Source organism: Sander lucioperca, chromosome 1, assembly GCF_008315115.2.
Source record: "Sander lucioperca isolate FBNREF2018 chromosome 1, SLUC_FBN_1.2, whole genome shotgun sequence".
In the NCBI taxonomy this organism is placed as follows: domain Eukaryota; kingdom Metazoa; phylum Chordata; class Actinopteri; order Perciformes; family Percidae; genus Sander; species Sander lucioperca.
In genome coordinates this window covers 6,955,087-6,961,458 of record NC_050173.1, presented here as the reverse complement: position 1 = coordinate 6,961,458, position 6,372 = coordinate 6,955,087, and the positions used below count along the sequence as shown (strand labels likewise).

At 38.6% G+C, this 6,372-nt stretch overlaps 2 protein-coding genes across 2 annotated transcripts in view; one reads left to right on the top strand and one right to left on the bottom strand.

Annotated features, from left to right (window-relative positions):
- nfkb1 (nuclear factor of kappa light polypeptide gene enhancer in B-cells 1) overlaps positions 1 to 6,372 on the bottom strand; it is a 1,201,612-nt gene that overhangs the window by 423,983 nt on the left and 771,257 nt on the right. The gene's annotated exons all lie outside the window — the stretch shown is intronic.
- Positions 1 to 6,372, top strand: part of sqstm1 (sequestosome 1) — a 585,288-nt gene that overhangs the window by 285,980 nt on the left and 292,936 nt on the right. The gene's annotated exons all lie outside the window — the stretch shown is intronic.

Genomic DNA, 6,372 nt, shown 5'->3' with positions numbered 1-6,372 from the left:
AGATAGGTATAGACATGGCTGTTCAGCAATGTACCTGTGCAACCTCCTCATTTTGAATTTTTTTCATAAAATAGACGTTTTTCCAGTTATTACTTTGATGTCAACACCGTCAGAAACAATAAAAAGCAAATTATTTTTTATGTATTTGGTCTAATATGTATTTAGAGTTTTTAAATCATTATCTGGCATTCTTAGTACACATATATGCTGTTAAATGTTGAATATTCACTTTTGATACTATTTCACACTCCTTTAAAAGATCTAACATCATACAATGTATGTAGAATTCTTAAAGCCTAAGTAGAAAAAAATGTTTTTTTATTTAACAAACACATTTTTTTATTAAAAGAGACTATTACTTTAATAACTCAACAGCACTGAAGAAACATATTGTAAGCATATTCATTTAAAACAAATAAAACTCCCTCTGACGGTGGTGACTTTAGAACTGAGGGTTGTGACAATCTGGACTAATCTGGTGACAGTGGCCTCATAACAACATACAATTCCAAAATTTATACCACACAAGTCAATGGATTCTTGCTTAACAACTTTATTTAACTATTGGGTCCAAAAGCTGACAATAACAATCCTGATCATGTATATCATGTGAAGAGTAGATTTTTGTTACTACCGTCAGGTTTTCTGTCTGACAGTGGTGATAAAAACCTCCAAACAATCCTCAACGGAGGCTAGACTATAATTGTTAATCACAATAAATACGGGCTCACTGCTGTGGTTCGGCAATAGCCTCGAGGCCGAACCACAACCGTGAGGATATCCACGAAAACGGTGGTGACGTCTGACGTTTTACTTTTACTACTTTTTCCCATGATATACATGAGTTGTTCACATTAGCAATCTTGTTTCCCCTCTATTGCTAGCTACTTCAGACCTCTTCTTAAAAAGTATACATTTATGTCATAATCTAATCTAATATTTTTTATACAAAAGAGATGGTGTTGACATTTTATGGTGGTGCTGTCACCAAAGCAGTAGCAGTGTCCAAAAATATGAACAAGTTTAAGAGAAAATAGCAAACTTAAGGGAGCTTGAGTGATCTTGAACCATGCAGTAGAGTTGAAGGTTTGAAAATGGGGTCCTCAGGAATGTAGTTGACCTTGTAGTTTACATTACAATGTACTCTTTCATGTGGTAAATTCAATTATTACTTTTTGTTTTTTTTAATCAAGTTGAAATGATTATCTCCTATCCGAGGACAACTGATTTTGTAGGCAATGGGCCAGCATATAATCATTAAATTAATAAAAATAAACCTATAAAGAACCTTACATATGTACAAAGAATAACCTAGGGTTAGAATCAAGGTTATAATCAGGGGGTCCCTGATTATAACCTTGATTCTTTTTATTCATGAAAATGTTATTCATTTCCAACAGAATTAGCACTTTCCTTAATTTAGATGTTTTGCCAAAGTTTCAAGAATCAGTGAGCTAATAAAGAGGCTCAGGAAGATGTCAATCAATCAGTCTATACACATCACACAGTCCTGGGAAGAGGTTCAATCAGCCAGATTAACTGAAAACACGTGTGGGTCTCAGGGACTTTAAAATTATTTTATTTTATTTTGACAGCTTTTTCACTGACACTGACTGTTTTCAGTTTCAACTTTTTCTCACTGTCTTGGTGTGGAGGGGAGGGGCCAAGGAGAGGAAGATTTACATATAATCTGCCATACCAAGACTGATTGTTGATTGTCCATAGCTCTAAAGATAATTGCCCATGTCTTTCAAACGCCACAACTTCCTCACAGCTGTGATATCCCTGGTGACATCACTATGCCATTATCAGGGTTATTATCTTAGACTTGACAAAGCTCATCCCGGCTGACTCCTCACGACTGGTAAACTGATCTTTATAAGTAAAATTGGCAAAGTGCCCCTTAAGACGTATTCGTGCATCATGCTCCTGCATGTGTGGTAATATGGGTAGTTATTTTAAAATGAAAGAAAAAATAAATATTACCAATTCCGAAATAATGGGAGGAGAGAGGAAACAAGGATATGTTTTTAAGAGGGATGAAACATCCTTTCCTCTGAAGTGTCACGTGAATTCATCAGCTGTATGGGCGGAGTGAGCAACGGCTTTCAGCTGCACAGCTTCCGGGAAGGCTGCTCTCATGTATCCTTGCTCATAGCTCCTCCTCGATCCCTCCTCGATCCTTGCTCCTTGGGGCAGGAATAAGAGCTTTGACATGGCCTTTGCGAAGGAGGGCTACAACTTCCGGTTCAGCAGAGGACTGAGAAAGAGGAGCTATCAAATAAGGGAAGTGAGATGCACCTACAGAATGAACAAGTAGAGTCAGGGTGATCTTCAGTAATGACCAATCACATGCGCTTCTCTCATCCCATTTAAAAGAAGCAACAGGTAAAACGGAGGGTGAAAGGCTGAGGTCTCAGAGAGAGAAAAAAAGTTGCAAAACAATACACCCCAAACATGCTATCAATGGTATATAGTATATGTATTTAAAGAGTAACTACCGTTTTTTTCAACCTGGACCCTATTTTCTTATGTTTGTGTGTAAGTGACTGATTGGAACAACAATCTTTGAAATTGGACCAGTATTAAGCGTGAACGCTGTAACCGGCAGCCACAGACGGGCTGCAATGTAACCCTAAGGGGCAAATGTGCATCGTCAATTTGGTCCATTAAAAGTGCTTTTTTTGCCACTGGAAGATTTAGATTATTAGTGTCTGACAACATTATGGGAAGGATCCCACAGAGATAGGCCTTTTTAAAACCTCTTTAAGACCTTTCTGTTTAACCAGAAAAAGCTCTGAGGTCGCTAACACTAGACCCACCAGACTCCATTTAAAAAAATAATACTTTTAGCGTGTTTAGAGCAAACATATTTTCACATGTAAAACGGTAAACGATGTGTTTATTTCAACCAAAACCACAGATGTGATGGTTGGAAAAGTGGAAAGACGACCCAAAATGGCTTTTCATAGTTTTATTTTATTTCTGTCGACTTTGAATTTAGTGTATTTTACAATGCTAAAATTACTGTTTATTTCCTAAAAGTCTGGAGTCTGGTGGCTTTAGCGAATGCAATTTCATGGATGTTTTTGTTTAAAAAAAGGATCTTACTCTTTAACAGAAAGGTCGACCTCCTTAGAAATCCTTTCCATTATGTTGTGAGACACTTAGAATATTAATCTGAGCCTGTCAATGGCAAAACGAGGACTTTTTTGAAGGTAAGACAAACTGCACAATTGCCCTATTACCCTTACCTGGTAACTTGTTTCGCCACTGCCGACTGCTGCAATCTTTCTTAGTACTGGACCAATGTCAAAGATTGTTGTTCCCATCAGTCACTTAGAAAACAAAAACATAGGAAAATAGCTTCCAGGTTAAAAAAATTGTAGTTACCTTTAACATCTTGCATATCTCATGATTGTCTATGTGTGGCATTTGCTTAACTGCAGTACATATATAATATATATAATATATATATATATAATATATAATACATTAATAGTTTGTATTTATATAGGATGTGCGATTAGTCTTGCTGCTGCTGCTGCTGCATGCAGGCTATCCCTTAATGCAGTATCTGTTCAATATGTATCTATATTGTGTTTACCTAACAGCAGCCGTTGTGGCCTGCCTCTGTCACCAGATCTGTCATACAATAACAAACATATTACTGGCGATTATCATTATTATACCCAGATCTACTGCGGCGAATATGGTTGCACTACATTACAGCCACCTAAAATAAAAAATTAATTTAAGAAAATATAATCATTGCAAGATCACGTTGAGCAAAAACATATAACATTACCACCCATGACCAAGCGGCTGAAATGGGTCGTACAAGCGGCCGAAATGGGTTTCCTCAGGAGAGTGCCTGGTGTCTCCCTTAGAGATAGGGTGAGAAGCTCAGTCATCCGTGAGGAGCTCGGAGTAGAGCCGCTACTCCTTTGCGTCGAAAGGAGCCAGTTGAGGTGGTTTGGGCATCTGGTAAGGATGCCCCCTGGGCGCCTCCCTAGGGAGGTGTTCCAGGCACGTCTACACACATTACATACATACATTACAGCCCCTACGACACAACACATATGATTGATAAATAATTTTAACTGAGCCACTGAGCAGAATAATTCTACCCACAAGTTCTGAAGGCATGGATGTAATGATTTACAGTCATTCTCCTTCCTTTTGTATGTACTGTATAGTAAAATATACCTCTGTTAGCAAAAAGTGCTTGCAATACAGTGTTATTTGAGCTTTGCTCCGAATGGTGTCATTTATCAGATGCTTTTATCCAAAGTGATGTCTAGTTCTGAATTCAAACTCCAACACAGCAAAGTAGTATTTAAATTATTTAAGGAGCTTATTATACTCAGGCCATTTGTGTTTCTCTTTGGGTTCAACAAAGTGCACCCATCGTGGACAAAATAAAACACTGCCATACTAAGTCCAGGGTAACAAGTTGTTTTAGTTTTTCATGTGGCTCATCGTTAGCAATTCTGTATTTGCCACAAGGAAAGAAACGTGATAAATACACTCTAGTATTTTCTATTATAAGCCCAGGTAACTAGTTAACAAACTAAACAAACTATTACCTGGATGCTGATGTAGTTAATTAATGCCTTCCTGCAAGCAGAAGAAGCCTGAGAGTTCAAGTAGCTCACAGTATAGAGCTGTAGACGCGAAGTGTGTCTTGCTCTAGAGAGATTGAAACCAGCTCAATGCGATCTTGCAATTATTATATTTTTGTTAAATTTACTTTTTAACTGCTAGCTGTGATGTTTGAAAAGCAGTAGGAGACAAGTCACACAGCACCTGTCAAGGTTTTTAAATGTAAAAACCAGAGTAAACAGGTGGAGAAGATGAGCTCCAGCTAGCAGGGCCATCTCTACGGCCATCTCATGATTACGAGTTGCTCAACAGGATTGGCAAATCAACTCACAGGTCTCCTGCTGACTCTGTTAGACTAGCCAATCAAAGTTTTTCAAATGTAAACGAGTAAACACAAAGAAAAAGGTGAAGATGGCTATTAGCTACAACCTATGGCTCTGATCCTGACTATGTGGACAAGCAAGATAATCTCTGCATTTATCTCTACATCTGAGGGGGCACCAAGGCAACTTCTCTGCTGGGCATCCAGTGTGCAAGCAGAGAAGGCAACTTCTCTGCTGGGCAGCCAGTGTGCAAGCGTCAGACTGTGAGCCGAGTGGCCTCCGTCAGTTTCCAGAGGGATGCCAGGAGCTGTTGTGTCCTTTCGCTAAAACTTGGCTGGAAACGCTGTTTCACGATCGAGATCTGTTCCCCCCTACCTAAACCTTAACCCTAACTACAGATGGGGGTGCTAGGCATTTTAATAGGAGGGAAACACTATTCGATGGGGGAACAGAGTTCGACACAACACCGGCAGCATTCAACCAGGTGACTCTTTCTCTGTTCCGATCTGACAGCCACATTTTACTTTTTGATGAATCATACACAAGTTGAAGGAGCTGATGGTGTTACATTTCAACGGAATTCTATAGATTTCATGTGACAAATAAAAATTGATTGGATGATTGATCGTAAGAAATCAACCTGCCCCTCTTTGTCTGCCAAAAAAGAGCTCTCTCTACTGTGGTACAGCACTATAAAAACGTAGTGTGGAATAATAGACAATGCAAGACACGCTGATACTCGTGACTTTGTATCTGTTATGGGTAAGTACTTAACCAGTACTAGACGACTAAATACTAGTTTTGGTATAGGCCGACATGTGATAGTAAGCAATGTGAACACAGCATTAGCCATCAATAGCTGAAGCTTGTCATTTACCAACACACCTGTCAGCTGTCCACTGATTTTCCTCACACAACTCAATTTCTTTTAGTTATGTATTCTAATCCTTGTCTGTTCCTGGACTTTTGGCCACCTAGCAGGCTCATAATTATAAGGTTGTGCTCCGTCATGGAATATACATTTACAACCTCTTCTGTGTCAAAACTAGCATTGGGATAAGGTCCACGAATTTTGGACCGGGATACCTAATAACCTATGTCGGATTGCAGGAACCCAGGTTCTATTCAGCCCAAGATTATTTGTTCTGGGAGATGGGTCAATCCTAAACGGGATAGATAAGCACATAAGAAGCGGGGTCCAGACTAGTTTAATGATTATGATTATTTTAAGAGAATGGAAGATTATCTTTATTACTTAGCATACAATGTAAGATTCCCACTGTCCTGGGCATATATAGATACAAAATAATTATGAGGTTGGTAGCTGGGAGTGGTTGGAGGAGAGGGCTATAATTAAATATAATAAATTAATCTCTACATTGTCATTCTTGTACCATCCTAAATACAATAACAAAATAGATAATCCACTAATTGAGTTTTACTG